Raw genomic sequence first — 11,008 nt, 5'->3', positions numbered from 1 at the left:
CAATGCATTGTTCAATTTCTTATATTATCAGCATCAACGGCCCTCAGCATCAACGGCCAGCTGGTTGAGCAGGTACAATCCTTTAAGTACCTGGGGACAAAGATTGACACCACTAGGCCATTGTGGCGATATAACGGTTCGTAGCCTGCTGCTGTTATCACCACAGTAGTAAATATTAATTTATTAAAATATGAACATATAACAATAACTGGGGCTAGTATGACCTATGCATTTAATCGGCCTGCAATATCTTGCCAAACAATTTCCCTCGCCTTGTTAATTGCGGCAGTATTGCACTATTTTACATCTTATTTTTGTTCTTCATAAAGATCAATAATTAGGAGTGCTGCGCAAAAAGTGCTGCGCAAAAAGAGTGCAGTATCTTCATTTCGAAAGTTTGACTCTTCAGGGCTCTTTATGTCTGCGTGCACACGCCCATATCGAAGATTTCTAAGCCGGTGTTCTGTGAACACTCATGACACAAGCCTGATCCTCGTTCGAGGAATCACCTGAGGCTTGAATTCCAATCCCGAGTTGCCTGATCGCAGGATTTATTTTTAGCGCCGATATACTAATCAACGTTCGTGGAATAGCCCCCTGGTTGCTGAGGACTAGGCTGGTGTGTCCTCAGGTCCACCAGATACTCTGCCAGGCTGTCCACATGGTCCTTTCCTGGCATGCTGTGCTCATCCACTGCCCAAAAATAATACCAATACCAGGATACCACCTTCAGGTTTTGTGTGGATATGCTCAGATCTGACTTCAGATTCAGAATAACATTCTACACATAACAAAGATATACAATCATCAATAATTGAAGCAGAATTATAACCGGCAGGAAGTGACATGACCACAATGAATATCTCCACAACCATAAGGGCCATTGTAATAATCTTGGTATCAGATGAAAGCTAACACCTGTGGGGTGTCAGAATCAAAATAGATGTTACTGTGTAGTAGCAAATAGAGCTAGGACTTTGCATGTAATCAGTATTCCAATGTAAGATTAGTACTTGTGCCAAGTTAGATGCTAGTAATGTGAGCCAGTGACACTTTGGAGAGGTTTTAGTATAGGTATGTTCAGACGGACCACCACATTGTGCCATTTGGAGAACTTTTGGCACCACCAGTGCCATTTGACCTTTCTCATGTACCAGACTGTAAAACGAATTATATTTCACTGACAGATCACTATATGTATAAATTCCATGCAAATTCAACTGTTCTCACTTGTTTTGAAAAGTAAACCATTCACCTCTATACATTTTCCCACTCAAAGAAAAGCATACAAAGAAAATGACGTTTGACTCAGATTTATTGTCAAAGTGAGAATATACAAAATTACAACTTTGAAATATGAAACAGAAAATATAATCAAACATGCAATGAAAACAAACCTTGAAATTGCAGAAATAACAGGTAAAAACAACTTAGAAGTATGTACAATGTCTGCCACTCAGTCATTTGCACCTGCATTTGCACTAACGCTCCTCAAAACAGTTCCTATAGTGCACCATGCCACTCTTCAAAACAGCTCCTTTTTAATGTGAGGCACAGAGGGACCTGGCCCTTCCTGCAGTATACAGGTGTCTTGACCCTGTCTTTGCCAGCGTCCTTGCACCTCTTGCAGTACCTCATCTCAGTACCATCCGAAGAATATACAGAATTACAATATGCATCCCAAAATGTTTATCCATAGACTCAAGAATCAAGCTTAATTTAAATGTAATTTTAGAAAGACAGGCATTACACAATACTATTTCAACCAAAAAACATATATTGGATAGGCAATATGAAATAATATGAATAATGAAAGCAAACTTTGAAATATGAAACAGAAAATATAATCAAAAATACAATAAAACCAAACCTTGAAATTGCAGAAATAATAGGTAAAAACAAATCAGAAGTATATACAATGTCTGCCACTCAGTTATTTGCACCTGCAATTGCACTTTCTTCACCACAAGAATGTTTCCTAGATAGGATTTCACTATGAGGACAATAGTGAAATAAGATTCATTTTTATCTAATCATGAAAATAGGTTGAACCATCCCGTTAAAAACCATATCTGTGACCACTAAACAGTCTGATACTCCAACCCTACTCCCACACTTAACTCCTAACACTGAGGACCATGTGTTGGTTATTACAATATTTCTAATGAGGTCAAATACAGAATCCATTAGAGGACACAACCTTCCTGTTCTGTGAACAAAGACCACAAGTTACTATAAATACATGGATGAATCTATCTTCGTTTTTACTATAATAAGAATAATAATAATAATAATAAGAATAATAATATATGCAAACACTTTCATCCAAATCAACTTACATTGCAGTGAGTGCATACATGTTTCAGTATATATGGTCCCAGCAGGGATATATGGTACTACACAAGGGGCAATGGAACTCTGTCAGTGTCCGTACCATGATGCTCTCAGGTTGCAGGACTTAGTGAAACTGTTCCCACTCTAGGAGCAGTGGTACTCTCTTCTGTGTGTATTCTCTGATGTACCTTTAGGGGATGTTTGTAACTCTCCTCACACTCCCCACAAATGTTATGGCTTCTCTCCTATGTGTGTTCTCTGATGTGTCTTTAGGTTTCCTGCCTGAGTAAAACTCTTTCCACACTGGGAGCAGTGGTATGGCTTCTCTCCTGTGTGAATCCTCTGATGTTTCTTTAGGTCTCCTAGTTGAGAGAAACTCTTGCCACACTGGGAGCAGTGGTATGGCGTGCTTCTGCTTCCTGTGTGGACACTCTCATGGGTCTTTAGGTTTCCTAGTTGAGAGAAACTCTTGCCACACTGGGAGCAGTGGTATGGCGTGCTTCCTGTGTGGATACTCTCATGGGTCTTTAGCGCTCCTGTATGCCTGAAACTCTCCCCACACAGAGAGCAGTGGTATGGCCTCTCTCCTGTGTGTAATCTCTGATGGGTCTTTAGCGCTCCTGCCACAGTAAAACTCTTCCCACACTGGGAGCAGTGGTATGGCCTCTCTCCTGTGTGTATTCTCTGATGGACTTTTAAGTGTCCTGCCAAAGTAAAACTCTTCCCACACTGAGAGCAGTCGTATGGCTTCTCTCCTGTGTGTATCCTCTGATGTAACTTTAGGTTTCCTAGTTGACTGAAACTCTTCCCACACGCGGTGCAGTTGTGTGTCTTCTCTCCTGTGTGTTTCCTCTGATGTTGCTTTAGGGTGTTATGGGAAGCTAAACTCTTCCCACACTGACGGTCAGGGTAAATATCTTCTCCTCTGTGAGCCTGTGGTTGTTTGTGGTTTCCTGACATGGTGGAGCTGGACTCACTGTCTGAGCCTGGGTTGGAGCTCTCTCCTGTAAGAGTAGGAACATATACAGGATTAGAAACATTTCATTCAACCTTCATTTATACAGGGGAAAACACTCTGAGAACTCTTTTGCAGTTGCCCCCTGTCCACAATATATATACCATTACAAAACAAAACATAAGAAACACAGTTCAATACAGACATCAAGACATCACTTAAAACCACAATATATGAAGAGAAACAATCACCAAAGAGGTCCTCTATCAACACCCTAAATTGCTTGTGCGACACCAGAACAACCAACTGGAATGTTTTTGTAGATTTTCCCTGCAGTGAGGTGCTCTAAAAGTGGATTTACCCAGTTTGGTGGAGACCCAGGTAACCTCAAGAGTTAACCAACTTTGAGAAAGAGTTCAGCAACTTGTGCTCTTGAATTTCAGTAATGAGGTTAGGTAAGCTGGGAGTTTATGCAGAAGGCAAGATCTACAGACCTTTAACAACGTCCAGGTAACGGTTTGATTAAGTATGCAATGATTAGTTTTAAAACAACCCTAATCATTGCATACCTAACCCAGAACAAGGGCACTATGGTCAATGGCATCCAAAGGTTTAAGTGTAGTGGCTGCTAGGGGTGCAACGGTTCTCGTTTTTTTTACGGACGGTACGGTTTGCGTTCCACGGCTCAATTCACTAGTGAACCGTGACGGTTTCCGTTTTTTTTTTTACCTTTATTTTACCAGGAAGTCACATTGAGATTAAAACCTCTTTTACGAGAGAGACCTGGCCAAGACAGGGTCAAAATAGTAGCTTAAAAAAACAGTTCAGATAACAAGACAGGACATAAGACAGTGGCAACAATACAATAGACAAACAATGGTAGGGGTATTTACAAGGTGATTAAAACATTGAGAAGTCTAACCAAAGCAGGTACAGCGAGCGGTGACCACATCCTTTAATCTACGCTTGAAGATACTTATGGAAATAAGGGCCTCTAATTTAAAAGTAGTCTGTAGGTCATTCCAAGACCAAGGGCCATAATAAGACAAGCTTGCCCTTCCAACATTGTTCATGATAAGTGGCACCTTGTATTTTGTATTGTAGCCATCTACGAGACCTGAGACCCGAGCCACTCGGTATTGGGATGAACTTCAGGCCCAGATAATTCTGTAAGAAGCCAGAGATGATTTTAAACACAAGTGTACCAGTGTTGGAGCCTTCTGACAGAAAGAGATGGCCATCCAACCAGACTATACAGTGTACAGTGATGGGTCCTGAAGGCACTATTGGTGATGTATCTTAGAACCGAATGATACAGGGGGTCTAGCTTGGATAAAGTGGACAGAGAAGCAAACCTATATACTGTATCACCATAATCCAATTGTGAAAGGAAAAGGGCGGAGACAAGACGTTTTCTGGAAGCCAAGGAAAAGCAAGATTTAAATCTATACAGGAAGCCCACTGTACGCTTAAGCTTTATGGCGAGAAGATCAATTTGGCCGCGTTCTTAAATTAGCTCTGAGAGCGCCGGAACGTCCACGTGAATGCCTCGAACGCGGCCTTTGGTCAGAGGTCGAGTTGGTCTGGAACCCAGTTGTACATCTTTACTGCCTAATTGGCTGCCTAATATCCAATCACAGGGAAGAAACAAAAACACTGTTAGAGAAAAAAAAGGTGAAGATGGCGACCGGATTAGAACACATGGCGAACCCAGTTGAGAGGCAACAGTTTGAGGAAGCCCCGGATTCCTACAAGTCTGCGGTGTGGGGGGAATACGACAATAAGGGGGAAAAAACAGTGGACAGAAACATTACTGTCTGCAAGCTCTGCTTAAAGCGTGTGCCATATGCTAATGGATGCACCTCTAACATGAAACAGCATATTCGCCGCTACCACTCAACGATAACACTGACTGGGAGCAGGAAAGCCAGTCAGGTAGCGTCAGTGAGCAGACAGCAGTCTCGAAAGTGTTTATTTTTGGGGGGAAATTTGAAAGTCTTTTTTGTTTATATACAATTATATATACATTATATAAACATTATATACATTACATATACATGTGTATGTTAAAGTTCCATATGTATAAGCAAATATAAAGTAAAGTACTGTTTGTAAATAAATAGTAGCATTTGTTTCTGAACCGAACCGTACCGAAAACCGTGACCCAAAATACCGAACCGTACCGAACCGTGGGCTAACTGAACCGTTGCACCCCTAGTGGCTGCTACATTTTTGTTGATGACATCACCATAATCAAGCACTGGCATGAAGGTTGATGGCACAGTTGATCTGATTTGTGCTGTTTAGGGAATGCCAAGATATGTTGCTTTAAAAGAAGCCCATCTTAACTCTTAGCTTTTTAACAAGCTCCTCTGTATGTTTCTAAACTTCAACTATTTGTCAAACCAAATGCCTGAAGGTACCATGTAAATCTGTACAAGCTATAGTACACAAATATAAACATAATATGAGCACACAGTCATCATACGCTGAACTCAATCCTACAGAACATTTGTGGGCAGAAGTGAAAAGGCTTGCGCGAGCAAGGAGGCCTACTAACCTGACTCAGTTACACCAGTTCTGTCAGGAGGAAAATTCCACCAACTTAATGCGAGAAGCTTTTGATTGCTACCAAAGGCAATGCCACCCAATACTAACTAAGTGTATATAAACTACTGATCCACTGGGAATATGATGAAAAAAATACAAGCTGAAATAATTTATTCTCTCGACTAATATTCTGACATTTCACATTCTTAAAATAGAGTAGTAATCCTATCTGACCTAAGACAGGAATTGTAAAAACTGTAAATGCAGGATACTTTATTATTACTTAATTATTTACAGATAACACAATATTCTTAATGCAAATAGTAAAAAGAACCTGACCAATAATCGATCCTTGATCCATCCTATGTTATGTCCAAAAAACCTGATTTAGGCTAACCTTAATCAGTTAAGAAACACTGCGTTCTGTCAGTTAAATAATATTCAATACAGCTACATGAACCTGATCCAGATAACCTCTGAATAAGTAGGTAATGGTATTAATAAATAAGGACCATCCCTAATACAAATTAACACCACAGAGCAATGTACAATAAATACATTATAATAGGAGTCAAGTTCATGAACTTACCATCCAACTTACCATGTGAACCCAGGGACTCTGTGGACTTGGCTTCAGACATGGTAGCTGGGCTGTGAGATGGATCAAAGGAAGAGCCACACATAGTGGAGATTTAATTACACAACCATTCAGATTACCAAACCCCTAACAAAGAATATGCACTACTATGAATTGTTATTGTAAAGCGTCTTTAGCAGTGGCTGGGCTGAGACCCAATTCTCTACACCCTCTGGCTCTGGTGGGTTTGAAAGGAATACACTGGTCTAAGCAATATGGTGGTGTCTCAAATGGTAATAGTAAATGGACTGACCTATTCCAAAGCGCTTTACAATGGCCTCTAATTCACCCATTCACACACCACTGGCGGCAAGCTACCATGAAAGGCGCCAGCCCGCTCATTGGGAGCAATTTGGGGTTCAGTGACTTGCCCAAGAACAGTTTGACATGTGGTCTGTCAAAATACTTTTGAATGCATGCAGGATTCTGCCACAGTACAGGATAGTATACAGGATTGCTTTGCTGCATTGAGAATCTCCCTTCAAGAAGCATTTCCATGCAATGCCGTTATTGATCCAGCAGGGGGCGATTGTCAGTAGACAGCATATGCAAAGTAGTATTATAAAGAAATGAAGAAGAAGCCTTGACAAACGCTCTAGCCAAGGTTAAGATTATTATTATGGTGGGTATTGAGGTGATCAGTATAGGATATCTTGACGGTTATAATAGATCATTTAAACACTACAAATTGAAAAGTTAGGTTGACAGAGTTGGAGTTGTGCATACAGGCCTAACGTTAGTGTATATGTTACTTTACTTGTTTAAATTCTTCCACCTGCTGCTACTCATATAACTGTTGGGGAAGACTTTACTCTAACACCTTCAAATAATAACAATAAAAACTCTCTAAGAAACCGGAGCTGCTGATCACAAGAGGCCCTTTATTACAGACTGGGGCCTGAGCAAGTTCACGATGCAACTCTCTAGGCACTCAGAAATATCATCTCTTGTAGAATTCTCCTGGGGACCCCTCCCCAAATACTCATTTACATACCGTGCCCCCAACTCCCAGCTCAATATCCTGGGCCTGTTGCTGTGAAACCCTTTGATCAGTGATTAGGCTAACTCTTTCCCCCCATATAGGCCTATTCCAAGCCCTTCTCATGATAACTCTGGGCATCATTAATAGCCTACCTCCTGGCTGGCTGTCTCCCTGAATAACAAATGGTACCATTTATTGCTAAATTCCTTCTCTGAAATCATGAGGGTTAGGGAGAGAAAACCCACCATACAACAAGCTCTTCACACAAATCCAACTTTAAAACGCAGAGCCGTCTAACTCGTGTTTTTATGACTATCAGTTTTGATACCTATTCAACTTCAATGATTACACAACAACACTCAACTCTTCAACAACCGACACTACCACTCTCAACCAGTCAACCAACCCTCCACCCGGTCCACTGAACTACCCCAGACTCCAATCTATCTATCATACTATCTATCTACCTACCTATCTATCTATCTATCATACTATCTATCTACCTACCTATCTATCTATCTGACTGTCTAACCTTCTATCTTTCCAACCTCATATCTATCTAGCTATGTAACATACAATCGATCGATCCATCCATCTATCTATCAAACTCTGACTCTGTCTAACCATCTAACCTTTCAACTAACCAGACTAACTAGAAATGCCATTCTGCAATATTTCATAGATAAATAAGGTCTAGATTGGAAACGAGGACATACTGTAACAGAAGTCAACAACTTTCAAAGCGACTCATCTATTCAGCCTTTGTAAATTCACCCTATTAAGTCTAGAATATCACTGTTATTTACTCTGATATCCAGTCTATCCCATTTCGACCTCATTCAGAGCAGACATTGTGACTTTGCAACTGCAAACCAAGGCCTCACACGAGTTGCACAAAGGACAGACGAACACGTGTTTGTTGTTTGGTCTTTCTTGCGGAATGTTGATATGAAATCAAAATACTCATCAGAACATATGTTTGATCCGTGGTGTATTCCGGTAGAAACGATCAAACAGATACAACATCTCTTCTGATTAGTATGTTCACCTCATTTAAACTTTCCGCAAGAAACAACCACCATTACGAGACGAACGAAGCAATGCAATGCAGGACTTGGCTACGAACACGGTTTACTTACATTTCTGCGTTTTCACCAATGTGGAGATACCGGCGCTGCTCCAAACGGCCCTGTCGGACGTCTAATCATCCAGAAATAAAATACAATTCTTACAAGCGAGCTACCTCGACGGACTCACATGAGAAGTAGAATGAAACATGTTATAAACACGTTGTCGTCTTTTGATGACGTCATCACTGGGTCTTTTCGTAGCTGTGTTCTGGAACTCCGCCCACTTAGCTCAGGTATATTTATTCAAAATAAAAGCGCCCGCGTTCAACTTGTTTAAGCATTTAGAAATACTACATTTGGATAAAGTAACCCAAATGATATGCTTCTACATCTTGAAATAAACATGTAAATAAAGATCCTACTCCATTACTCTATTATTTTTGCTTTGAAGGGTTTATCATTCTTCCAATATCCTAATTATTGTGATGAAAGACTGCTGCTTTGCATAGTGGACATAATGGATTGTAAAGAAATAATCTTCCAATGCTAAACATGATTGTAGTAATCATGTTAGAATATGTGTAAGAATACTTCGTATGACACCCCTCAAGTTTGAAACTCACTTGATTTATATTCTAGAAGTGTTTCTGAGTACTGTGTAATATGAATCAATTGAATATGAATCAGGTTAGTTTCAACCTTGAGGGGTGTGATACAAAGTATTCTTGACCATTTACTGTGTCCCAACAGTTAAAAGTGTCACCTCTAGATTGAATAGGGAACCCATAATGGACTGTACACAAAAACATTTCCAAGGCTAAACATGATTACTACCACTGTACTCAGCAACACTTCTAGAATATGGATCAAGTGAGTTTCAACCATGAGGGGAGACATACAGCTGTGTCTTGTCATGTAAATTCTACTAATTAATAAATAATAAAGATACACGTGAGTTGCTAGGCTCACAAGAACTTACCACTAAGGGTACACGATGTGATGAAACAAAGTCTCCTCCGTTTATTAAGAGCTCTTAGAGAAGCAAGATACAAAGCAAAGCTCTACCTCAGTTCTGAGGGGTTACTGAGGGGTAAAAATACTAATAATACAACAATAAGGAAGACAAGATATTATCACTTCTCATCAACACAAACACATTTCCATCAGTGGGGTGGAAGCTGTTCAATGTTTGAATGGATTTTATTTTAAAGATGTAAATACATTTCAGCTTTGTTGACACACTCGCTAGTCAACTAACACAGCTTGTTTTGTGAGCCAGCTAACAATGTAAAGCAGTGTTATAGTTAATAGTTATAGGTGCATGTAGGTCCGTTTACCTGCTGGAAATTTCTCCTTTTTATCCAACTGAGCTGATGTGCCATGCAGGGGTCATACAGGGGTCAAAGAAGTCAATACCACACAGGAGTTCAACCAAATCAAATGGTGCATCAGTCAGACAGTCACCACAGGTCAGTGAGCTCATTACACCTCCTAGAATATGGATCAAGTGAGTTTCAACCATAAGAGCTCTTAGAGAAGCAAGAGAAAGGAACCACTTTACACCACTTTACACTTTACAAGTGTTCTGGGTCCTTTGTGTCAAAGATGAATGAGCGCACCTAGCAGACATCCTGTCTGTGATCAAATCGTCAAACCCCTGTTTTCCTTGTTATTACGTTTGAATGTATTAATAGTTGGGTGTATAGTCATGTTTGATCTTATTTTAATGTATGTTTTATGAGTAGTATGTTGTTGTCATTATTGTGTGATGTTTCTTTCCAGTATTTTGTTGTGCCTTTTTAATAACATTCCACAGAAACCCAGCCAAATGGTCAATGAGCTCATGACAATTGGTATGGAGCTCATTACAGTGGTTATTGGGATGTAAATAGTGTCACACCCCTGGCTGATGTCTCTGTGGAAAACACTGTTTATGAAATGAATACTTTTGTTGTGTAACTTGCCAGTGAGTGTCCCCAATAGATAAAAGGTATTTTGACATTCATGGTTGAAACCATACCCAGTGTTGGAATGGGATGAATTGGCAATCGAAGATTTGGGCTTCAACGTCCACTTCAGTCCAGCCTTCAACATGATGACTGAGGAGACATCCCCTGGTGTCCTGAACGTCACATTTCATAATAAAAAGCTTCCAGATGGAAGTTTAGATAAACCAAAAATGTATGTGACACCAGCTGGTGAAATCATAAACCATTTGTAATTTTTCTACACAAGTATTTGAATGTTGATGCACCTCAAGAATGGGAATGGGACAGAATGGGAGAAAAGTGACTAATGAAACCGCAGCTACAAACGCTGCTAACAGCTAGCGGCTAACAGTGGTACATCGCTAGGAATGTCTAACTGCTTTTTTATAACATCACAACAAGCTGAGAGAACATGGACATGCTAAACACAGTGTGGTTTGGGGTTTCACCAGCAGGGGGCGTCACATGTTGCAGTGATGAACTGTCTGAACC

This window comes from Nansenia antarctica (genome assembly GCF_963989245.1).
Source record: "Nansenia antarctica genome assembly, chromosome: 9".
Classification (NCBI taxonomy): Eukaryota; Metazoa; Chordata; class Actinopteri; order Argentiniformes; family Microstomatidae; genus Nansenia; species Nansenia antarctica.
This window is presented reverse-complemented; position numbering follows the sequence as displayed.